The sequence below is a fragment of the Triticum urartu genome, chromosome 1 (assembly GCF_003073215.2).
Source record: "Triticum urartu cultivar G1812 chromosome 1, Tu2.1, whole genome shotgun sequence".
In the NCBI taxonomy this organism is placed as follows: Eukaryota; Viridiplantae; Streptophyta; class Magnoliopsida; order Poales; family Poaceae; genus Triticum; species Triticum urartu.
The window spans coordinates 511251613-511278331 of NC_053022.1; the positions used below are offsets into that span (position 1 = coordinate 511251613).

The 26719-nt window shown below is 49.3% G+C and overlaps 1 pseudogene; it reads left to right on the forward strand.

Annotated features, from left to right (window-relative positions):
* The first annotated feature begins 10350 nt into the window (after window positions 1-10350).
* Window positions 10351-25717, forward strand: LOC125523940 (annotated as a pseudogene).
* The last annotated feature ends 1002 nt before the right edge of the window (window positions 25718-26719 follow it).

The following is a 26719-nucleotide window of genomic DNA, read 5'->3' on the forward strand; positions in this document are numbered from 1 at the left end:
GTCCCTTCCATCAATTTCCCCTCCGATCTTACCCTCCAGTCTTTCAGATCTCTCCGTCGGTGCTCTCTCCCCGCTCACGATCGGGAATCGCCGCACCGTCGCCCCGACAGCGGCTCCGTGAATCTCGCCCATCAACGTTTTGTTTTGATGTTAGAACATCCACATGTCATATTTCTTGTAAAAAAAAATTTTGAGGCGGTCGGACCACCCTGATGTCAAATGGATGACACCTGAATCCAGCTCCAAGAGTAAAAAAAATAAGAAAGAAACTCATCTGCGCCAGAGAGGTGACACAGGCGGCCAAACTGCCGTAGTGTGCAAGGCAAAAACTTGGAGAGTAGTCGCCAACTCGCCATATATAACTTGCCCGAGTTTTTCCGTCGAGCACGGAAGGCCGGTATCGGTCGGTGTTGACACCTCCTCGATCGGGCCAACTTGGTTAGAGATGTCCATTTCCGTTCATCCATATATCTTGCCTCTGCACAGTTGCTTCCTCCGGGAATCAAGTCGGTTGTGATCCGGACTCCGATCGACCGATCAGAGTGTTCGGACTCGTTTAACCGTGCCCGCCAAACCCCGGCGAATTTTCCAACAGGAATCTGTGATGTCAAGGCTAGCTCGGTGCGTGGCAACTACAGTAGTACCACCCCCTCTGCATGCATCCTCTGCCTATATATACTGGAGTGTCTCCATCTGCCTGGAGAGAGCACTGCATCGTCTACCAGCTGCAATGCCAGCGATCAGCGCCACCACCGTCTTCGTCGTCGCCGCCCGACCGTCGCAGGCTCTAGGTAAGCAAGCTCATCATCCATGGAAAATGTCGGTCGATCGCGTCTCATGTCATGTCTTAAGACTTAACCTAGCTAGCTTGTTATCTAGTTGTTGGTAGCAGCATGAAGTTGCGCCGGCTGAATCGCGCGGCCGTGTCAAAGGTCGTTGTTACTCGATCGCCACCTTGCTATCGGTAGTGGAGAGCAAATAGCGTATCAGGCAGGAGAACGTGCGTGTTGTTGGAAATACGAGCAAATTACTACGAGATTTAATCCGAATAAACATAAGATAAATTATGACCACAGCAGCAGGGATTAAACTAATCATACGAACTAGCATAGCAGATGAACATAACACATCTAAGGCACATACTAGAAGCATGAATTCTACCACGATCTCGAACAGGAAGGATAGAATCACATACGGTGCAGCGGGTGCAGCACCGCCGGCGTTGATGTTGTCGCCCATGTCGTCGAGGACGAGGTTGCCGAGGTCGGGGAAGAAGTCGTCGTTCGCGAAGTCGTCGCTGCCAGCAGTCGCGCGAGTGCACTCCCCAAAAATCTGATCGCCCCTCTCCCATACAGGATCACGAGAGGCGGGGTTCGGAGGCCTGCTGTCCTTTCTCGCGGTGCACGCCGAAGGAGGGATGGAGAAGACTTGCTTGGCGGCGCAATAATCTGGAACAGTGGTGAGAAACCATACGAAGCGGCGGCGGCTAGGGTAGACGTTTGCCTGACTATACAGTGCGGGTCGGGTAGGTCGTGGGAGTAAACCCCACGTCCGAGTCGTCACGATCCAAAAGAATCGGAAACGGTTCGGTAATTAACGTGTTCGTTAATTATTAATTAATGACTCATTAATTTTCATGCATAGCTCTGTCCTCGGCTCGGCTCAATCCCGCAACCCGCGGCGCGGTGCGACGAGGCGCGACGAGGCGAGAGAGGAGGAGGAGCGCGCGTGTAGGTCTCCTCTTCTCATGCTCATACAAGTGGTAGAAGAGCTCATCTTATAAAGAGGTGCAACTCTCTCTCAACTTCTGGGGTGGGACTAAACTTTAGCCTCACTCACTCCACTCACATGTGTGCATGAATGAGCCAAGAGAATTTCAGAATTTTAGTTTGCCTTTGGGTCAAAGGCCTACTAGCAAAATTCCAACACGTGCCTCTATCAAAGGACTTGTAATTAGCAGCTGTTTTTGATCCTTTCTTTCTTAATAGAGAATAACACATCATGCAGTGCTCTGCATGGTTTGAAAAGTCAAGGTGAACAAGAGAAAAAAAGCCAAGTGTGTGTGTGTCTTCTTCGGGCAACTCCAACATCATTGCAACATGTCAAGTTTCCACTCCCTCGGTTTCAAAATAAATATCGTGGTTTTAGCTCTTTTCAAATTTAAATTAAAACCGCGACCCTTATTTTGAAACGGATGAAGTGCTATACTAGCTAACAACGAGACGCTGCATGCAGGGCTGCCTCGGCTGAGAGTGGCCAAGGCCGCGAGGCTGAGGTGCAGGTGCAGCTACTCCAAGGACCTCATGAGAAAGGCGTCTTCAGCTCTGGCTCTGGCGGTAGTCAAGGGCGCACCCCTGCTCGCTGAGGCGAGCGCCATGATGGTGGCGACGGGCCCAGTGCTGGCCCCGGTGCTGGTGCTGGCGCTGGTCGACGAGCAAATCATGCCAACGGAAGGTGCCGGGTTGAAGAATGACCTGCTTGGGTGGATCCTGGTGGTTGCCTTGGGCCTCGCCTTGTCCTACACCGTCTACACCTCCATCCTCGATGACGAAGATGACGACGACCAGTCCAGCGCCGGTGGCATCACGCGTGATCATACCGTCATATTCTTCTTCTGCCTGCCGGCCTCATGCGTGAAAGCTTTGCGTGATTTACCATCAACCTATGAAGCATGGATGAATATTGAATACCGAGCTATACTAATTATGGTATAGTAGTACTATGATGACAATGTTAAATACTACTTCCTCCGTTCCTAAATATTTGTCTTTCTAAACATTTTAAATGACTACTATATACGGATGTACGTAGACATATTTAAGAGTGCAGATTCACTTATTTTACTTCGTATGTAGTCTTGTTGAAATGCCTAGAAAGACAAGTATTTAGGAACGGAGGGAGTAGTAACTAGTACTCCCTCCGTAAAGAAATATAAGTGCTCTTACATTTCTTTACGGAGGGAGTACCAGTTGCAGTCGTACTGGGGGTGACTTTGTAACGCGGATCTCCTTGCCACTATGCATGAAGCAAGTTCAGCGCTAGTAGCTGTATTAATCTATCGTCTAGTTGTGAGTTGTCACGGGCAAGGGTTGTAATAACTAGTTTAAGATGTGTTATCACATCATTATACTAGCCCTGTCATCAGCAAGGACGTTTGTTTCGCTTCTTGGACAACAAGTGAGCTGAGCGCAGTTGGCAAGCTCCTACGTCTCATAGCTGAGCTCGAGAGTTCGAGCCACCATCACCCCACACCCGAAAAAGACCATTGTTGTGATTAAACGCTCCCTGGCAACTTGGGTCGCCGCATGTACACCTGAATCTTCAGGTGATATTGAGCAAATCTGAACCTTGGTCTCTTCCTTTTTTTGTTTTTTGTTTTTTTGTTTTGAAGGTCGTTGGTAGCTCCACTCCTGAAGTGGACTGGGGAAGTCTAAATTATCCTTTTTGTACCTCTGTCATCAGTTCCCACCTGCTCGTCCTGCCCCAGGCACTGATTTATTTTGGATTCAGAAATGCTATTCTCCTGCGTATACTTTTACAAAAACTTTTACGTATTCAAAGAGGGATAGTAATTAACCACCCTGGAGCTAGACATGGCAATAACCGTCATTCGATTGTACTGGTGCGTACGATTTTTGTAGATGGGTTACAAAAAATAGGATTGCTCTTTTTGATCTACGCCTGTAAATTTGGGTGTTGAAGAAATGGGAGTACCTTCATTTGTCCTTACACCAGTATGAACCACTCGGATAGAGCTGGGTACTCTATTCTTCATCTTTAAGAATCCACTAATATAAGATGTAAGAGCATTCACAACCGGACTCCCTATACCCGCCTCAAATGTCCGGATGGGCTGTTTGGTCAGTGTCCGGGCGCAAAAACGCCACCCATTCAGGCTCCCCACAACCGGCCCAAAAGCCGGAACTGACCGTCACTCCTCATATTCAGTCCAAATCTAAGGCGGATATGGGGACGCCCAGACGCGTTTGGGCACCTCCGTCACGTCGGATTGACCTGAAGGGCCCGTGCCAATTCGCCTGTATTTGTCCTCCCCTCCTTGATACTAAAGGTCAGCGCCACCGGACTTAAAAGAATTATTTGGTCATCAATGTACCCTTTCAGATTCAGATGAAGATGTCGAAAATGATTAATAAACTTTTATAAAAGCAGGGCCATCTATGCTTGCTTTGTAAGGAACATGGACAGTCATGATGTATCTTCTCAGTTTATGAATAAAGAAGATTCATAATGACAGTCTACAACCTTAAGAAAAGATATGTTGACGACCGAAGCTAACTGCTTTGGGAGGACTCGGCTATTTAAGCCGGCCGCGTCACTCCTCACCGCTCTGCGAGGCGGGACTAAATCCCCAATCAAGCCGGCCCAACACTGAAAATCTTAAGTTTTTACTTATATTTTTGAATTTACTGTTCCTGCAGGAGCATATAAGCTTGCGAGTAAATACCGTGAGTCCCTGAAAGTCCCTTTCTCAGCTCGAGCTCAAATGCTCCTGGTGTGAATACTAAAATATCAAACAATTCTACTATTTGTACCATTTCCGTTATCTGTCTTTCGTCGTCCATTGGTCCCTGTCGTGCCAAATCTATAGCGCTCTTGCTGTGTGTACCCTGCCTGCCAACCGTGCTGATTATACCTGACGCCCAACGTCCACAGTTGCTTATTCCGGGAGCCAGGTTGGTCGCGGTCGGACTCGTTTGACAGTGCGTGTTGCCTACCAATCTCCGGCGAATTTGCAACAGGAATCTGTAATGTCCAAATTCCAATGCAAGGTGGCAAGTAGCTAGTGACCCATGAACCATGATGATGCAATATATATACTGGACTGCCCTCTGCCTGGATACACATCCAAATAATTGGCTCTCTTACGATCAGAGAGCGCTGCACATCTACAAGCATTAGCAATGGCAACCATCAGCGCCACGGCCGTCTTCGTCGCCGCCGGACCGCCGTGGTCTCCAGGTAAGCAAAAAGCTTGTCATCCCCGCAAAAATGCCGGCCATGTGCAACATGTTAAGTTGCTACTAACTGACAATGAGACGCTGCTGCGCACAGGGCTGCCTCGGCTGAGAGTGGCCAAGACCGCGAGCAGGCTGAGGTGCAGCTGCTCCAAGGACCTCAAGAATAAGGCTTCTTCGGCTCTGGCTATGGCCGTGGTCAAGGGCGCGCCGCTGCTCGCTGAGGCGAAAGCCATGGCGGTGGCGGCGGCCCCGGTGCTGGCCCCGGCGCTGGTTCTGGCGCTGGTGGACGAGCGGGTGTCGACCGACGGCACCGGGCTGAGCCACGACCTGCTGGGGTGGATCCTGATGGTTGCCTTCGGCCTCGCCTTGTCCTACACCTACTACTCCTCCATCCTCAAAGACGACAACGACGACGACCACTCAGCGCCGGCGGCATCACGATCTGAACACCGCACCGCCATCTTCTTCTTCCGCCTGCATGGTTACCAGTGATATACGTATGAAGCATGGACGAATATTGAATCCTAAGCTACTGATTACGGTGGCATGCCATGGGCTTGTCATTGGATCTCTGTCCGATCTCGTCGCCGCTATGAAGCAAGCTGAGTTGTCTTAATCTGTCCTCTAGTTGCCACATGCCCCGGGTTGTACTAATAATCAGTTTATGTTGTGCTTGTTAAATCATTATTACTGGCCCCGTTCAGCACAGCGCAGTAATGTACTGCCCATGATTTATATGGCCCTGTCACTTGTTTCTATGTTAGGTTGTTTGTGTGACATCAAAGTTTAAACAGCACAATTCTAGTGCTGTGTTGGCTTGAACCATCGTTGAATTCATGTGAGATTATAAGAGTATCTACAGCCGGGCGCCCCAAACTGGCCTCAAACGTCCGGACGGCCCGTTCGGTCACTGACGGGTCATGATTTTTTGACCCAGACGGATACGTCAAACGGGCCTCAAACACCATGTCTGAACGACACCCCTCGTATCCAGCCTATATATAGGGCGGACATGGGGTTGTTCGGGCACGCCCGACCCATCACCGACCCAGGGTTGTCCTACAAAAAAACCCATCCGAACTCATCGCACCGAAACCCTAGCTCACTCACACTCTCCTCTCTCAATCTACCCTCTCCTCTCCTCGTACCAATTATGATCGAATCCGGCGCAATGTCAAGCTCCCGCAGCCGCTCCGACTCCGAGCTGGATCCGGACTATGAGCTTGCCCTCCGCATCGCCTTGGAACGGTCCAAGGTGGAGACCGGGGAAGCTCCGGATCTGCAGCCTCGCTGCAGACGCAGCTTCACCGTCGGCGCAGCTCAGACGCCGGCGCTGACCCCTCCCGACCCGTGCGCATCTCTGATAGGCGGCCTACCACAATCAGTGTCTCCCCTACGCCGTCCCCTGCCCCCGCCTACTGCTGCTCCCCGATGCGGGCAGCAGTGGGTGCTTGTGCCTGCCACGCCGGCATGGACGCGCACGCCGGAATCAGAGGCGCGCGCCGCCCGCCGCGGGCGGCGGCGGAAAAGGAAGAGGAGGGAGGCGGAGCAGTCCGTGCGCCACCGCCGTGGGATGCAGGCGGAGCCCGACGAGGACGCACGGTCCTCGAATGGGTCTACCGCCGGTCGCTTACGAGCGAAGACGGGCGCACAGCGGCTCCGCCGGAAGAGCGCCAAGGCGCTCCGAATTGCCATTGAGCAATCTGAGCGTGAGGCGGCGGAGGTGGCTCGGCTCACGAAGCTTAAGCGTAAGCGGGACAAGAGGATCTGGCGGCTGTAAGGGCTCATCATCCTCTCCTACACCTCCGCCGACGACCACCACCATGGCTCCTTGTCCGACGACTCGGACGATTCGCCACCAGCAGTCGACGCCTACAGCTGCGCCGGTGACCGGAAGGGCAAAGGGCTGGCGAGGAAGTGGTGAATCTACGTTGTCTCCGTCTTCAGTTTCAAGTTTTTAGTAATCTAGTTTGAACTTGTCCGCTGTTCGTGTGAATTATGTGAACTTTGATGATCTTTTGCACATCCACTGGTGATCTTTTGGTGATCAAAATGTGCATTTCTCTGTCCGATTCTATGTTTGTGTGATGATCTATATTATTTTTTTCTATGTTGCATGCTAGTATGGATATGAGGGACCAGATATAAGATACACGGATGTGAACGACAGAATTTAAGAAGTGCCCAGTCGCGCCGGCGGGTGTTTGAGGGCCTGGGTTTGCAGATCAAGGCTGTAGATGCATGTAACATCTGAAGCTCCGGGCATGCGTTGTACAGAAAATGAGGCACCGGCCGGCCTACATACGGTGAGGCAGCCAAACTGCAGTCCACAATATTAGCACGGAAGGCCGGTATGGATCGGTGTTACGTACGCGCCTATGCATTTCCACACTCGTGTAGGTCTGTTTGGTCTGAGGTGCAACTTGTCTAGTGGAATGGGAGATAAATAGCAGCCTGTGTTCCTACGTGTGCATGGAAATGGAGAGCAAAGCATGCATGTGTGCTTTTCCGTCTAGTTAAATTGGCCGTTCTCTTTGATCTTTCTGCATCCGTCGGTCCCCTGTCGTGCCAAACCTGCCTGCCAACCGCGTTAACTGTTCCTATACGTCGTGGTGCCAAACCTCTTTTCTTTCTTTTGATGAGCCCCCCCTCTAACTCAATGTGGTTCGCTTATTTACTCTTTTTTCGATTTGGTTCAGTCGTTCAGATTTACTCATCATACCCTTTTGTACGCTTTTCTCCTCTTATTAATGAATGAAAACGGCGATGCTTTCTTTCGTCAAAAAATGAAAATGAAAAGTGCGTGACTTTTCCAACGGGTACCTATGACAAAAAAGTAGCTTGGATGCAAATTTTGGTTCGTTTGGTTACCTGAGTTACAACAACCTCTTGGCCCGCACGAATCTTAAAACATATCTCAGCCTGAATCTGGAGGAATGATCGAATCGATCATTTTTCCAGAGCCAGGCCCGGGCGACACAACTCGAGACACGTGAGTGGAGGCGGCTGCACATGCGGGAACATGCGAGAGACGTCGGGTTGTTTCCCGAGGCGGCACCACAAATCCCCTCACGGCAAACTCTTCATGCTCTTCTCTCTCACATTGGCGCCGGCGAGCGCAAGATTTGAACAAGGAGCAGCGGAGCAAAGATCTAGACAACGAGCATCGGCTTCATCATTGCTCAGGCGGGCATTTGTCAATGGCGGTAAGCCCTCTGTCCCTGATGGCATTGATTTACGCATCGATTACCATGGTCGCATTCAATTTACGCATCGATTATATCATTCATGAACTCGATTTAGGCATCAAATCAACTTCTAGGCTCTGATTTGGGACCAAACATAGCATATCCACTACGGATTTGAGCGGTTTGAATGAGATTGCATAGGATTTTTACTAACGGGGGTGGGGGGAGGGGGTTAAATCGAGTAGAATGCACTTACATCCATTCAAATCCAACCCAACAAGCAAGTAGAGCCTAGCCACAGTGAACCTGCTGGCTTTTTGATTGTGCCTCGAGAAAACATGAAAGGCTTTCTTTGTGACTAAAACCAAGATATGCAATGAAGTGTTGAACATTGCTGAGAAAGACACTGCAGTTGACTTGTGGCACAAGAGGCTTGAGCATATGAGTGAGAAGGGCATGCATGCCCTTGCTCGCATCGAGTACCTCCCTGAGTTGAAAGATACAACTTTGAAATCCTATGCACATTGTTTTGCCGGCGAACAACATAGGGTTGCATTTTGTACACTCTCTTAACACCGTGCAGAAAATACTCTTTATATTGTTCACACTGATGTTTGCTCCATGATTGAAATGTGGTCTGGTCGACCTCACCTGCCGGAACGCGGTCTCCGGCTCCTCCTGCACCATGTCTATGTAGTGGGTACATGCCTCGCCCATGGTGATGCTGGCATATGCACCTGCGAGGAGGGTAGCGCCCGTTTGTCCTCGGCTGCATCCTCCATTGGGACATCTGCAGCGCTGGCCTCCATCTACCAGCCGGCTGCAATGGCAGGAATCTCCTTTTTCTGCTTAGATGAGAGGTCGTCACAGATGGCTTTGGAGCTCGAGGAGGTCATGATAGGCGTGGTGCAGACTGTAGAGAGGAGGAAGGGAGCGGCTATGGTCGGGCCTACGGTTTATATAGCAAGGGGATGGCGATGACTTGACTAATGATGGGTGGTATACGGACAGGTGGCTCGCCGTTCCTCGGCAACCGCACACATGCTTAATGTAGGCAGGCGGACAAGCAGGTTGTCGTTTGAATGCGGGGCACCCGCATGCACCGGGAAGCGGTGAGTGCGGCGCTCTCGGCGACGCACGGTGAGAGGTCGTGCCACTCTAAGCCAGCACGAATGCGACACTAGTGCTTTAGAGCGGCGCTGATCTTTTAGGGCGGAAAACCGCACGGTAGCAGGAGAGGGATTCGTGTAGTCAGGAATGGGCGTGGCAACGGTCCGAAACGTGGGTTGATAATGCTCTTATTTAACAATGATGTTTGTTTCCCATCTAAAACACAAAGGGATGGTGACTCAATTGGCTAGCGATAGCTAAGAGCATCTCCAACAGTCGCGCGCGCGCGGTAAATTGGCTTTATAGCGCGTGAGACGTTTACGCGCGCTCTAGCGGTGGCGCGAAACTACCGCGCGCGGGAAACGATTGCACGCGCGGAAAAAGGCGGCCGCTCGCGCGCTACATTTGGCGCGCCGCATCCAGCGCGCCTATAAATTGAAGCGCCTCCGCCGCTCTCTCCATCGCCCTTTGCCGCTCTCTCCGTCTCTCCATCGCCCCTTGCCGCGCTCTGCCGCCGACACGCCACCACTGCGCCACGATGCCGCCTCGGCGCCGGGGAGGTACGGGCTACCGCGGCGTCCGCGTGCTTCCGTCCGACACCTACTCCGCCGAGATTCGGTCGGGCGACGGCATGCGGCTCCGTCTCGGAACTATCTACGAAACTAAATATGTAGTAGAAGAACTATCTACGAAACCAAATATGTAGTAGAAAAAACTGAAATATAGCGCGCCTGCTGAAGCGGCGCGAGCGCGCTTTAATTTGCGGCGGCCGCTGGAGCCAGCGCATCGCTGCGCGTAAAAGCTGGCTAACCCGGCGCTGTATCGCAACTTTTAGCACGCGACGCGTTGCACGGCTGTTGGGAGATGCTCTAAGCTTGCGATCCTGAACTCGAGAGTTCGAGCCTCTCTCGCCCCACCATAAAAAAATGGCCATCTGATGATGAAACGCTCAGCGACAACTTGGGTCGTCGCATCTCCACCTGAATCATCAGGTGTGAATCGAGCAAATCTGAACCTGGTCTATCTTTTTTCTCCCCCTACACCGGGGTTCAGCCGCCGCCAGCGTAGCAGCCATGCCTTCGCCATCACTGCTGTGCCCTCCTTTCTCCCTACTCCTCCGCCGCTCCCAAACTCCATCCCCTCTCCAACGAATCCCCAGATTCAGCCGTCCCCTCTGCCCAAGCGGCGGCACCTCTCCCTCTCCGCCGCGCAGCTCGCGAACCCGCTCGTCGTCGCAGGTTCGTATTATCTATTTATTTTCCCCTTAAATGACGCGTGCCCGCCGTGCGATGTCGTGACCGAGATTGGTTTGCAGGGGTGGAGGAGGCGGTGGCGGGCTTCGTCGCCGGCAAGCGCAAGGCCACCGAGGTAGCCCACGCGTAGGTACTCGCTACTCCCCGCCTAACTTAACCCTGCTTCCGCTCCATTGCTGAAATTAGGCCAACTCTGTTGGATAACGTAGCAGAAATTCAAAATTTTCCTACGTATCACCAAGATCTATCTATGGAGAGACTAGCAACGAGGGGAAGGAGAGTGCATCTACATACCCTTGTAGATCGCTAAGCGGAAGCGTTCAAGTGAACGGGGTTGATGGAGTCGTACTCGTCGTGATTCAAATCACCGATGACCAAGTGTCGAACGCACGGCACCTCCGCGTTCAACACACGTGCAGCCCGGTGACGTCTCCCATGCCTTGGTCCAGCAAGGAGAGAGGGAGAGGTTGAGGAAGACTCCATCCAGCAGCAGCACAACGGCGTGGTGGTGATGGAGGAGCGTGGCAATCCTGCAGGGCTTCGCCAAGCACCACAGAAGAGGAGGGAGAGAGAGATGCAGGGCTGCACCAACGAGAGATCGAATCGCGTGCGTTGTGGGCAGCCCCTTAGGCCTCATATATATAGGGGAAGGGGAGGAGGCTGCGCCCCCTCTAGGGTTCCCACCCCTAGGGGGGGCGGCAGCCCTAGATGGCCAAGGGGTGGCGGCCACAAGGGGGAGGAGAGGGAGGCGCAGGGTATATGGGCCTTAGGGCCCATCTGCCCTTAGGGTTTGCCCCCTCTCCCCTTCTAGGCGCATGGGCCTTAGTGGGGCTGGTGCCCTTGGCCCATGTAGGCCAAGGAACACTCCCTACAGCCCATGTGGCCCCCCCGGGGCAGGTGGCCCCACTTGGTGGACCCCCGGGACCCTCCCGGTGGTCCCGGTACATTACCGATAAACCCCGAAACTCTTTCGGTGACCAAAACAGGACTTCCCTATATATAATTCTTTACCTCCGGACCATTCCGGAACTCCTCGTGACGTTCGGGATCTCATCCGGGACTCCGAACAACATTCGGGTTACCGCATACTAATATCTCTACAACCCTAGCGTCACCGAACCTTAAGTGTGTAGACCCTACGGGTTCGGGAGACATGCAGACATGACCGAGACGTTCTCCGGTCAATAACCAACAGCGGGATCTGGATACCCATGATGGCTCCCACATGTTCCACGATGATCTCATCGGATGAACCACGATGTCAAGGACTTAATCAATCCCGTATACAATTCCCTTTGTCTATCAGTATGTTTGCTCGAGATTCGATCGTCGGTATCCCATACCTTGTTCAATCTCGTTACCGGCAAGTCTCTTTACTCGTTCTGTAACACATCATCCCGTGATCAACTCCTTGATCACATTGTGCACATTATGATGATGTCCTACCGAGTGGGCCCAGAGATACCTCTCCGCTTACACGGAGTGACAAATCCCAGTCTCGATTCGTGCCAACCCAACAGACACTTTCGGAGATACCCGTAGTGCACCTTTATAGTCACCCAGTTACGTTGTGACGTTTGGTACACCCAAAGCACTCCTACGGTATCCGGGAGTTGCACAATCTCATGGTCTAAGGAAATGATACTTGACATTAGAAAAGCTTTAGCATACGAACTACATGATCTTGTGCTAGGCTTAGGATTGGGTCTTGTCCATCACATCATTCTCCTAATGATGTGATCCCGTTATCAACGACATCCAATGTCCATGGTCAGGAAACCGTAACCATCTATTGATCAACGAGCTAGTCAACTAGAGGCTTACTAGGGACATGGTGTTGTCTATGTATCCACACATGTATCTGAGTTTCCTATCAATACAATTCTAGCATGGATAATAAACGATTATCAAGAACAAGGAAATATAATAATAATCAATTTATTATTGCCTCTAGGGCATATTTCCAACAGTCTCCCACTTGCACTAGAGTCAATAATCTAGTTCACATCGCCATGTGATTAACACTCACAGGTCACATCGCCATGTGACTAACACCCAAGAGTTTACTAGAGTCAGTAGTCTAGTTCACATCACTATGTGATTAACACTCAATGAGTTCTAGGTTTGATCATGTTGCTTGTGAGAGAGGTTTTAGTCAACGGGTCCGAACCTTTCAGATCCGTGTGTGCTTTACAAATCTCTATGTCATCTCCTAGATGTAGCTACCACGCTCTATTTGGAGCTATTCCAAATAACTGTTCTACTTGGAGCTATTCTAAATTGTTGCTCCATTATATGCATCCGGTATCTCTACTCAGAGCTATCCGGATAGGTGTTAAGCTTGCATCAACGTAACCCTTTACGACAAACTCTTTTTACCACCTCCATAACCGAGAAACTTCCTTAGTCCACTAGTTACTAAGGATAACTTTGACCGCTGTCCTGTGATCCATTCATGGATCACTCTTGTACCCCTTGACTGACTCATGGCAAGGCACACTTCAGGTGCGGTACACAACATAGCATACTGTAGAGCCTACGTCTTAAGCATAGGGGACGACCTTCGTCTTTTCCCTCTATTCTGCCGTGGTCGAGCTTTAAGTCTTAACTTCATACCTTATAACTCAGGCAAGAACTCCTTTGACTGATCCATCTTGAACACCTTCAAGATCATGTCAAGGTATGTGCTCATTTGAAAGTACCATTATGCGTTTTGATCTATCCTTATAGATCTTGATGCTCAATGTTCAAGTAGCTTAATCCAGGCTTTCCATTGAAAAACACTTTCCCAATAACCCTATATGCTTTCCAGAAATTCTACATCATTTCTGATCAACAATGTGTCAACAACATATACTCATCAGAAATTCTATAGTGCTCCCACTCACTTCTTTGGAAATACAAGTTTCTCATAAACTTTATATAAACCCAAAATCTTTGATCATCTCATCAAAGCGTACATTCCAACTCCGAGATGCTTACTCCAGTCCTCAGAAGGATTGCTGGAGCTTTGCATACTTATTAGCATCTTTCAGGATTGACAAAACCTTCCGGTTGTATCACATACAACCTTTCCTCAAAAATCGTCGAGGAAACAATGTTTTGACATCCTATCTGCAAGATTTCATAAATAATGCAGTGACTGCTAATATAATTCCAACAGACTCTTAGCATCGCTACGAGTGAGAAAATCTCACCGTAGTCAACTCCTTGAACTTGTCAGAAAACATCTTAGCGACAAGTCGAGCTTTCTTAATGGTGACATTTACCATCATTGTCCGTTTTCCTTTTAAAATCCATCTGTACTCAACAGCCTTACGACCATCGAGCTGTTCTGCCAAAGTCTACACTTTGTTTCCATACATGGATCCTCTCTCGGATTTTATGGCCTCGAGCCATTTATCGGAATCCAGGCCCACCATTGCTTCTCCATAGCTCGTAGGTTCATTGTTGTCTAGCAACATGACTTCCAAGACAGGATTACGTACCACTCTGAAGTAGAACGCATCCTTGTCATCCTATGAGGTTTGGTAGTGACTTGATCTGAAGTTTCATGATCACTATCATAAGCTTCCACTTCAATTGGTGTAGGTGCCACAGGAACAACTTCCTGTGCCCTGCCACACACTAGTTGAAGAGACGGTTCAATAACCTCATCAAGTCTCCACCATCCTCCCACTCAATTCTTTCGAGAGAAACTTTTCCTCGAGAAAGGACCCGATTCTAGAAACAATCCCTTATTGCTTTCGGATCTGAGACAGGAGGTATACCCAACTGTTTTGGGTGTCCTATGAAGATGCATTTATCCGCTTTGGGTTCGAGCTTATCAGTCTGAAACTTTTTCACATAAGTGTTGCAGCCCCAAACTTTTAAGAAATGACAGCTTAGGTTTCTCTAAACCATAGTTCATACGGTGTCATCTCATCGGAATTACGTGGTGCCCTATTTAAAGTGAATGTGGTTGTCTCCAATGCCTAACCCATAAACTATTGTGGTAATTCGATAAGAGACATCATGGTATGCATCATATCCAATAGGGTGCAGTTATGATGTTCGGACACACCATCACACTATGGTGTTCCAGGCTGTATTAGTTTTTTGAAACAATTTCCACAATGTCTCAATTCTGTGCCAAACTCGTAATTCAGATATTCATCTCTATGATCATATCATAGATATTTTATCCTCTTGTCACGACGATCTTTCAACTTCACCCTGAAATTACTTGAACCTTTCAATAATTCAGACTCGTGATTCATCAAGTAAATATACTCAACATCTACTCAAGTCATCTGTGAAGTAAGAACATAACGATATCCACTACATGCCTCAGCACTCATTGGACTGCACACATCAAAATGTATTACTTCCAACAATTTGCTTTCTAGTTCCATTTTACTGAAACCGAGGCTTTCAGTCATCTTGCCCATGTGGTATGATTTGCATGCCTCAAGTGATTCAAAAACAAGTGAGTCCAAACGGTCCATTTGCATGGAGTTTCTTCATGCATACACACCAATAGACATGGTTCGCATGTCTCAAACTTTTCAAAAATGAGTGAGTCCAAAGATCCATCTACATGGAGCTTCTTCATGCGTTTTATACCGATATGACTTAAGTGGCAGTGCCACAAGTAGGTGGTACTATCATTACTATCTTTTGGCATGAACATGTGTATCACTACGATCGAGATTCAATAAACCATTCATTTTAGGTGTAAGACCATTGAAGGTATTATTCAAATAAACAGAGTAACCATTATTCTCATTAAATGAATACCCGTATTGCGATAGACATAATCCAATCATGTCTATGCTCAACGCAAACACCAATCTCGATGGTAGAGGGAGCGTGCGATGCTTGATCATATCAACATTGGAAACACTTCCAACACATATCGTCAGCTCACCTTTAGCAAGTCTCCGTTTATTTCGTAGCTTTTATTTCGAGTTACTAACACTTAGCAACCGAACCGGTATCTAATACCCTAGTGCTACTAGGAGTACTAGTAAAGTACACATCAACACAATGTATATCCAATATACTTCTATCGACTTTGCCAGCCTTCTCATCTACCAAGTATCTAGGGTAATTCTGCTCCAGTGGCTATTCCCCTTATTACACAAGCACTTAGTCTCGGGTTTGGGTTCAACTTTGGGTTTCTTCACTAGAGCAGCAGCTGATTTGCCGTTTCATGAAGTATCCCTTTGTTCCCTTGCCCTTCTTGAAACTAGTGGTTTCACGAACCATCAACAATTGATGCTCCTTCTTGATCTCTACTTTCGCGGTGTCAAACATCGCGAATATCTCAAGGATCATCATATATATCCCTGATATATTATAGTTCAACACGAAGCTCTAGTAGCTTGGTGGTAATGACTTCGGAGAAACATCACTATCTCATCTGGAAGATCAACTCCCACTCGATTCAAATGATTGTTGTACTCAGACAATCTGAGCACAAGCTCAACAATTGAGCTTTTCTCCCTAGTTTGTAGGCTAAGAAAAAACGTCGGAGGTCTTATACCTCTTGACGTGGGCACGAGCCTGAAATCCCAATTTCAGCCCTCAAAACATCTCATATGTTTCGCGACGTTTCAAAAACCGTCTTCGGTGCCTCAATTCTAAACCGTTTAACTGAACTATCACGTAGTTATCAAAATGTGTATGTCAGATGTTCGCAACATCCACAGACGACGTTCGAGGTTCAGCACACTGAGCGGTGCATTAAGGACGTAAGCCTTCTAAGAAGCAATGCGGACAATCCTCAATTTACAGACCTAGTCCGCATAACTACTACTATCAACTTTCAACTAATTTTTCTCTAGGAACATATCTAAATAGTAGAACTATAGCGTGAGCTACGACATAATTTGCAAAATCCTTTTGACTATGTTCAGGATAATTAAGTTCATCTTCTGAACTCTCACTTAGATAGACATCCCTCTAGTCATCTAAGTGATTACATGATCCGAGTCAACTAGGCCATGTCCGATCATCACGTGAGACGGACTAGCCAACGTCGGTGAACATCTTCATGTTGATCGTATCTTCTATACGACTCATGCTCGACCTTTCGGTCTTCTGTGTTCCGAGGCCATGTCTGTACATGCTAGGCCCGTCAAGTTAACCCTAAGTGTTTTGCTGTGTTCCGAGGCCATGTATGTACATGCTAGGCTCGTCAACACCCGTTGTATGTGAACGTAAGGATCCATCACACCCGATCATCACGTGGTGCTTCGAAACGACGAACTGTAGCAACGGTGCACAGTTAGGGGAGAACACTTCTTGAAATTTTAATGAGGGATCATCTTATTTACTACCGTCATTCTAAGCAAATAAGATGTATAAACATGATAAACATCATATGCAATCAAATAATAGTGACATGATATGGCCAATATCATACAGCTCCTTTGATCTCCATCTTGGGGCTCCATGATCATCATCGTCACCGGCATGACACCATGATCTCCATCATCATGATCTCCATCATCGTGTCTCCATGAAGTTGTCACGTCATCTATTACTTCTACTACTACAGCTAACGGTTAGCAATAAAGTAAAGTAATTACATGACGTTTATGTTGACACGCAGGTCATAAATAAATTAAGACAACTCCTATGGCTCCTGCCGGTTGTCATACTCATCGACATGCAAGTTGTGATTCCTATTACAAGAACATGATCAATCTCATACATCACATATATCATTCATCACATCCTTTTGGCCATATCACATCACATAGCATACCCTGCAAAAACAAGTTAGACGTCCTCTAATTGTTGTTTGCATGTTTTACGTGGCTGCTATGGGTTTCTAGCAAGAACGTTTCTTACCTACGAAAAACCACAACGTGATATGCCAATTGCTATTTACCCTTCATAAGGACCCTTTTCATCGAATCCGATCCGACTAAAGTAGGAGAGACAGACACCCGCTAGCCACCTTATGCAACTAGTGCATGTCAGTCGGTGGAACCTGTCTCACGTAAGAGTACGTGTAAGGTCGGTCCGGGCCGCTTCATCCCACGATGCCGCCGAATCAAGATAAGACTAGTAACGGCAAGCATATTGAACAAAATCAACGCCCACAACTACTTTGTGTTCTACTCGTGCATGGAATCTACGCAATAGACCTAGCTCATGATGCCACTGTTGGATAACGTAGCAGAAATTCAAAATTTTCCTACGTATCACCAAGATCTATCTATGGAGAGACTAGCAACGAGGGGAAGGAGAGTGCATCTACATACCCTTGTAGATCGCTAAGCGGAAGCGTTCAAGTGAACGGGGTTGATGGAGTCGTACTCGTCGTGATTCAAATCACCGATGACCAAGTGCCGAACGCACGGCACCTCCGCGTTCAACACACGTGCAGCCCGGTGACGTCTCCCATGCCTTGATCCAGCAAGGAGAGAGGGAGAGGTTGAGGAAGACTCCATCCAGTAGCAGCACAACGGCGTGGTGGTGATGGAGGAGCGTGGCAATCCTGCAGGGCTTCGCCAAGCACCACAGAAGAGGAGGGAGAGAGAGATGCAGGGCTGCACCAACGAGAGATCGAATCGCGTGCGTTGTGGGCAGCCCCTTAGGCCTCATATATATAGGGGAAGGGGAGGAGGCTGCGCCCCCTCTAGGGTTCCCACCCCTAGGGGGGGCGGCAGCCCTAGATGGCCAAGGGGTGGCGGCCACAAGGGGGAGGAGAGGGAGGCGCAGGGTATATGGGCCTTAGGGCCCATCTGCCCTTAGGGTTTGCCCCCTCTCCCCTTCTAGGCGCATGGGCCTTAGTGGGGCTGGTGCCCTTGGCCCATGTAGGCCAAGGAACACTCCCTACAGCCCATGTGGCCCCCCCGGGGCAGGTGGCCCCACTTGGTGGACCCCCGGGACCCTCCCGGTGGTCCCGGTACATTACCGATAAACCCCGAAACTCTTTCGGTGACCAAAACAGGACTTCCCATATATAAATCTTTACCTCCGGACCATTCCGGAACTCCTCGTGACGTCCGGGATCTCATCCGGGACTCCGAACAACATTCGGTAACCACATACAAACTTCCTTTATAACCCTAGCGTCATCGAACCTTAAGTGTGTAGACCCTACGGGTTCGGGAGACATGCAGACATGACTGAGACGTTCTCCGGTCAATAACCAACAGCGGGATCTGGATACCCATGTTGGCTCCCACATGTTCCACGATGATCTCATCGAATGAACCATGATGTCAAGGACTTAATCAATCCCGTATACAATTCCCTTTGTCTATCGATACGATACTTGCCCGAGATTCGATCGTCGGTATCCCGATACCTTGTTCAATCTCGTTACCGGCAAGTCTCTTTACTCGTTCTGTAACACATCATCCCGTGATCAACTCCTTGATCACATTGTGCACATTATGATGATGTCCTACCGAGTGGGCCCAGAGATACCTCTCCGCTTACACGGAGTGACAAATCCCAGTCTCGATTCGTGCCAACCCAACAGACACTTTCGGAGATACCCGTAGTGCACCTTTATAGTCACCCAGTTACGTTGTGACGTTTGGTACACCCAAAGCACTCCTACGGTATCCGGGAGTTGCACAATCTCATGGTCTAAGGAAATGATACTTGACATTAGAAAAGCTTTAGCATACGAACTACATGATCTTGTGCTAGGCTTAGGATTGGGTCTTGTCCATCACATCATTCTCCTAATGATGTGATCCCGTTATCAACGACATCCAATGTCCATGGTCAGGAAACCGTAACCATCTATTGATCAACGAGCTAGTCAACTAGAGGCTTACTAGGGACATGGTGTTGTCTATGTATCCACACATGTATCTGAGTTTCCTATCAATACAATTCTAGCATGGATAATAAACGATTATCAAGAACAAGGAAATATAATAATAATCAATTTATTATTGCCTCTAGGGCATATTTCCAACAAACTCCACCGCGCGACCCTAAACGGACGTCCGTTTTGTCCTGTTTTTGTCCCTTTGGGTAGGGATTTGGGGTCGTGTCCGGGCCTGTCCTGGGATGCGGTGGCCGTGCGCCCACCGCGCCGACGCATCCTTTTGCCCCATCCTGTCCGCGTCTATTTAAAAAAAGGACGTTTCAAATGTCAAGCCCCAGTTCACGACCTCAGTTCATCACGCCGGCAACAAAGCCAGCGCCCTACACGACCATCGCCGGCAACACAGCCAGCGGCCGGCAACACAGCCAGCCTCCAAAATGAATAGTTGTCCTCGCCGGCAACACAGCCAGTGGCCGGCAACACAGCCAGCCTCCAAAGTGAATGTTTTTTCGCCGGCACACTGCCAGCGGCCCAGCGGGCGGGCGGCACCCATGCCTGCCTCCAAAAAGAACGGCCACGCCGATCGGACGACCTAGTTCAGGCCTTCGGCGTCGAGCATCTCCTTCTGCTTGGCCTCGAACCAGGCCCTCGTCTTGTCGCTCATCTTCGACAAGTCCACGCTCATGATCGCAAGGGCCACCTCCTTCGCTTTGGTGGCGGCATTGGTGGCCTCGATGTCGAGCTGCCTCTGCCTGGCCTTGACGTTGTCGGCCTCGATGTCGAGCTGCCTTTGCCGGGCGGCCTCTTCCATGTCGAGCTGCCTTTGCCGGGCCGCCTCCTCCATGTCTATCTTCCTCTTCTTGGCCGCCTCCTCCATCTCAAGCTTCTGTCTTTGGAGGTCTAGGTATTGCTTCATTTGCTCGTCCTTGCTTTGCCGCTTCTTCTTCGTCCCTCACATCCTTATGTGACATCATGCCATGCAAAGTCTCATGCAAGGCCATGGTTGAGGCGTCACGTATGTCGTCCACCTTGGAGTTGGTCTTGCCCCTCGGCCTCTTCAACGCCTCGCCATCCCCACCTCCGGCGAACTTGGCCGTTTTCTTGCCTCTCTTCCTTTGAAGTTCACGGTATTGATCCTTGAACTTAGGGCAATTGTTGATGAGCGTCCAACAATGCGTAAGAGTGAATGGCTTGTCATTGTGCCGGGCCTTGAATGCCTCCAAAGATTGAAATGCCTACACCACATGATCAACAACAAGTGAACATGCAAACATATACACGGCCGAAGTATCATGGCCGTAGCAAGGAAAGGGCTAGAAAGAGAAGAGCATACCATGTCCCCAACGCCGAGACCACTCACGGGCCGTGCTTCAACGCTCTCAAATGCGGCACAATACTTGTTGCACTCTTGTTGGATGAACAACCATCTTTTTATCGAACCGATGCCACGGTTGCTTGTAATTTGGTAGGGCTCAAACATCTTCCTTTCATGGAATGTTTTGTGGACTCTCGTCCAAAAAACAATGCCCTTTTGTTGCGCGCCGGTCCTTGGATCTTGGCTAATCTCCATCCAACATTGGCAAATCAACTTGTCCTCATCTTGTGTATATGAACCGGTGCGAATGCTCTTCCGCTTCTTTTGTGCTTCCGCTCTTTGGGTGAGCTCGTCTATGAACAATGGAGCGCCACTAATATCAACATCATTGGCTTCATCTTCATCTTCACCTTCGACATAGATGTCATCGTCTTCATGCCACGAATCACCATGGTCGTAGTCAGCACGGTCGTCGGCCTCTCATCGGGCACGTACTGGGCGCGGCCATCCTGACTTTGGGTCTCCTCGGGGTCGTAGGCACGGCCATGCCCACCCTGGAAGATCACGTCCTCCATGTACTGGTTGTAGAAGGGGTCGTCGACCGTCGGCGTTGAGGTTGGCATTCCGTCAAACAACACGCGGGGCCGGCATGGTGCCCGTGAACGGTGCACGCCGCCTGCTTTCTTTGCATCTCGACGGACGGCCGCCCGCCGCTGCTGGACCCAGGCGTGACGTTGAGGTCGATGACGGCCGCGGGGCGTGTGTGACGGCGCGAACAAGCCCACGTCCGGCGACGCCGAGAAACGGGTCTGGCCGTCGTGCCTTGGGCGGAGGAAAGCCGGGCGACATGGGCGCGGCGCGCGACGTCGGCGACTGGCAAGTGCGTAGCGGGCGACCGACGAGCCTGTGCTCGCCGGGCCGACGGCCGCTGCAGGGAACCCGGCCGGACGGCCCTGCCAAGCATGAGGATGGGGCGTGCGCTTTGTTGACGAGGTCCTCCTTCTCGTCGGCAGAGGCCTTGCGCCGCGCGCCTCCAGCTCCTCGCGCTGGCGGCGAACTTGGCCGCCGGCATTGACCTTGACGACCGCTCTCCGTTCCCTCCTCTTCGCGATTCCGCGTCCAACTTGGCGATCTCCTCCGGCGTGCACTCCGACCGTGGCTTCCTTGGCGCCTTCTTCTTCACCTTTGCGGGCGGGTCGACGGCCAGGCCGCCGGAACTCGGTGGGGCATCGGCCATGGACGGGAGAGAGGGCGGAGAAAAACCAATGGGCCGACGCCCGCCAGTTCCGCGGGGGGCGGACCTGGTCGTCGACCCGCCCGCCAAAGAGTTGAACCTGAAAACCGCCAAGGAAAGCCACCGCCGGGAGGCCACGGGGGGGCTGGAGGGACGTGGGAGGGTTTGGGGGAAATGCGCCAAATGGCCGGGGGGGTTGGTTTCTCCCACCGACAGGCGAGGCCAGGGGAGGACAAGCGCGCGCGTCCCGCCCGTCCGCGCGCTGTCCGTTTCACCCCAAAACCGGTGCAACTTTGGGCCGGGGATGGGTCGAAAGCGGACACAAAGCGGACAAAAGTCCGTTTGCGCCCGCGCGCTGGGCCGTCTCGTTTGTCCCTTTTATCCTAAACGGACGGGGGCGGACAGGATAGGGTCGCGCGGTGGAGTTGGCCTTAAACGCCTGAATCACCTTCTAGCAGGGCAGCATTCTCAAATGATGTGTTAGTGCTATGTACGTATGTCCCAGTTTACAGCCCTTGGAAGTTAAAAAATCATGTGGATTCCTTTGCAGAATTCGTTCAAGCAAGATGTGTTTTAAGCTATTTTTTGGGCGGTCTTGAGGTTACTAATTCTAGCGTTCTTGTCTGAGTAGGGTGTGGAGAAGTATCGTTGGGAAAGGAGATGCAGTGGTTGATGCCACCTGCGGGAATGGCAACGATACGCTCGCTCTGCTCAAGATGGTGGCTGATGAAAGCGGGCGAGGGCGTGTCTATGGACTGGACATCCAAGAGTCCGCGATAGATAGCACTTCCTCTTTTCTGAAAATGGCCGTCGACAGCCATGAGGTATGCAACTGCAGAAAACGGTACAAATTGTTGCTGGTTTGAGTGGGGATTACCATATGTGGTTTCTCTTATTAGTTTCCTTTGGGAACGATTATTATGTTGTAGAAATACTCACATAAGATCACCGATATCACTTCTGCATTGTCATGTGGAGCTACCCTGGTACTCCAAAACCATACACCGGAGTACTAAGCATATCTGGCCGTCCATGGTCAAGGGCTGTTTAGTCATTTCTTCAAGGGTAATTTGTTTTTTTTTCATCCTCTGGTGGCTACCGTCCCGATCATTCAGCTACCAGAAGAAGAAAATCCTGGAAGAGTGGCGGTGCCGCCTTCAGCCGGATACACTTCTCCGCCGCACGCTGCTCTGCCCTCCAGCACCGATCGCTCAACTCCGTGGCTCGTATGGCATATCGTGTTGCCCTGGGCGTGCTGATTGATTTGTCTTCGTGACGCTTGCTTGAGATTGATTTCTCATGTGCTGACGTCTGGATCAGGAAAACTAGGAGTACAGATGAAACCAGGGGCAGCAGATTCGTCCTCAATTGATTGCTCCCGAATACTACTGAAGTTGTTAATTCATGTGTAGATGAACTAGATAGAATAATTTGTAGAACGAGTATGGCTGTGATGAAATAGCAGGCGAGACATTTTTCTACTAATTCGTTCATACATCCAACTTAAATTTCTCCCAGGAAACGATCAGCCATGGGGACCTGAACGGCGTCGATCTTTTTCAGGTTCATCCCCGGCTCCTCGCCCACTACGGACATGCAGAAGCTGCCTTGGGACAGCATGCAAGTCGCTCCAACCCCAGGGTGGTGGTGCCGTGGTGGTGGGCGGCAATCCGAGTATGGCTGTGATGAAATAGCAGGCGAGACATTTTTCTACTAATTCGTTCATACATCCAACTTAAATTTCTCCCAGGAAACGATCAGCCATGGGGACCTGAACGGCGTCGATCTTTTTCAGGTTCATCCCCGGCTCCTCGCCCACTACGGACATGCAGAAGCTGCCTTGGGACAGCATGCAAGTCGCTCCAACCCCAGGGTGGTGGTGCCGTGGTGGTGGCCGGCAATCCAAGCTCCGGCCGCCATGAATAAAATGGGGTTTGGTAAAAACGAATGACTTGTTTAGATGCTGAATACTCGGAGGTTACCGGTGGGAGAAAAAAGATCCAAAAAAGGTTTGTTATGATTACAGTTTTGCCCCTTGGATCAAGGTACTCCGTGACTTTTTTAGTTAGTACTCCGTCTGACTAGTGGTGGAGTACCAAATCACGATCACCATTGGATCGGGAGAAATTGACGGCCCATATTAGTTTCAGGGTACCTCACTTTGTGTCATGTGCTGTCTGACTTTTCTTGTTGCAGAGGGAGCTAGTCAAATTGTTTTGCATATGTCACAGTAGAATGGAGGATATTATTCCGAAAGATTCTACTGTCAGGTGATGAATTTCTTTTACTACTTCATTGGTTTTAATTATATGATTCCATTATCCTGAAATTGGCAGTTCAAGTAACTATGATCTTGAACATGTACTTTTAGGCTTGTAGCATTCAATCTGGGCTACCTTCCAGGAGGAGATAAAAAAATAATCACAGTACCTGAGACAACTGAGCTGGCACTACAAGCTGCCAGCAGAATTGTTGGCTCAGGGGGACTCATAAGTGTCCTTGTCTACACTGGGCATCTGGGTGGAAGGTAAATATCAGTTGGCAACTGCTAATATTGTGTCGAAGTGATCGCTAGCTGTTAGCTTTTTCAGTGATTGCTGATTGCCAGTGTGTCTATCTATTATAGACTCTTTTTTTGAGGAATCGCCGGGGAAATAGATGGCCAAGGCCAGTTAGTTACATCATCAGAAGTAGACGAACAAAGATATAACCTGGAAGAGTCGGTGGCTACCTTGTGAGCCAGCTTAGTAAACCGATGCGACCACAGAGTAAAGTTGTTTAGCAAATTCCGGACAGTAGTGGAGCTGATCAATGCCGCGGAAGATGCACACATTCTTTGCATCCCAAATCTTCCATATGGCGTTGAGAAGTGCGGTATGCCATACTGTTGGTGGTAGAGGTATAGGCGGTTGCACCTCCCAAGTAGTATTGATATCCTGTTGGTGTAGATCGATACCTAGGCGTTGCCAAATCCATGTGGCAAAAGGGCAGTGGAGGAATAAGTGTGCAGTTGGCATCTCAGGCAGGAGCTTGAGAGTCATGAAGAATAGGTTTAGCTTGGTGTTGAGGCGATTGCTGAATAGTAGCCAGCCAAACACCTTAACTTTGTTTGGCACCTTGCTTTGCCAGATTGAGGCAGCGTTTGGATCTATGGCCTCCTCGTGCATGAGGAGGTTGTAGGCATGCTTGATGGAGAAGGGCGCCTTTTTTGAGGAAGCGTCCGTCGTTACCAGGCTCAAACTAAAGTCCTGCAACAAAGACAAGAGAGACTGCAATTCGAGGGAGGCCATATGGATTAGGCGATTCCTCTGATTAGATACTGTCAGACATGATTGAGGATACCCGAATAGGCTTAGTGGAGTGAGAGAAAATATTTGGAAAAGCAGTAGTTGATGAAGCCAAGTATGTAGCCAGAAGAAGGTGGATCGGCCATCCTTCATCATGACGAAGGAAATTTTCGTAGTGTAGGTATTTGGCAATTAATAATATTTGATTATAGACTTGCTTGTAACTTGACATCAGAATCTTGTTGTTTAATATCAAACTCCAATCAACTATCATTTAAGACTGAATCCATTTATCTTCTTCGCTTTCTTATCTGTAGGGATGAACTCGATATTGTTGAATCATTTGCGTCAAGCTTGCCTGCTGATACATGGGTGAGCTGCAAGTTTGAAATGATTAACAGGCCAGTTGCTCCAGTACTAGTTCTCCTGCACAAGAAATGATTGCAGTCCCACTGAAGCTCCACAAGTTTGGGACTCCCTATTCTGGATTTCGGGTCGATGAATGAAATGCCGCAATGCATACTGTGATGCTGAATTTCTGATTATGGTTAATGAGTTAGAGAAAGAAATTCATATTGTTAATGAGTTAGCTGTAACCGGATGATTACGATGTTCTGGTGATTGCTGACAAGAATTTTACTCCACCAAATATCGTTTTGTTAAGGTGTTCCGTGTCTTGCTTTTTATGTACAATTTCTGGCCTGCTATGTTCACTGAAATGTTGTGTAAGTATATGTCTGTATCTTGAATATTGATATGTCATAAACCTGTGCTCCTTTTAAACAGTACCCGCGGTCCGTTGGTGTGACTGATAAAACAGATTGTTGGTTTGGATCGTTTCTGAATTGCCGAACCAAGGGCTGGCACGACCAAGTTGGTAGAATGACACTTCTCTTGTGTTCTTCTTGCATCTACCAATGGAAGCATTGATCTGTCCATTACTCCCTCCGTCCTGAATAATTCGTCTTAGATTTGTTAGACATTTTAGGACGGAGGTAATAGGAGTACTACCTTAGATTTGAACAAATCCGGGAGGTATTTGCGTATAGAATTTTGCAGAACTTGATTGGTTAAATTGAACGTTGACTCCAATAAGAAGAAGTCCATCTCGAATTCACCATGGACGCCCAACATAATTGAAAAAATATGCATCTTGCCTTTTCAAGTGCATGATCGAAGAAATGTTCAACTGATGTAGGTCCCTGCCTTGGAATGGAAGTGATGTATCTTAGGATAAATATAATGAGGAAACAAGAGTTATTAAGAAATAAATCATCCATGATTTGTTTCGTGTCAATAATAATCAGGAAACAAGAGCAAATCTATGATTTGCATGGCGCATTGCACAAACAAAAGGGTGCTGGCGCAGTTGGCTAGCATAGCTAAAACAGATGCCATAGGTTGAGAGTTCGAGCCTCTCATCACCCGAAGGCCAGCGTAGTGATGAAACGCTCAGTGGCAACTTGGGTCGCCGCATATGCACCTGAATCATCAGGTGAAATTGAGCAAGTCTGAACCTGGTCTCTATTTTTTTTTCTTTTGGTTTTTGTTTTGAGATAAAGGTGGCT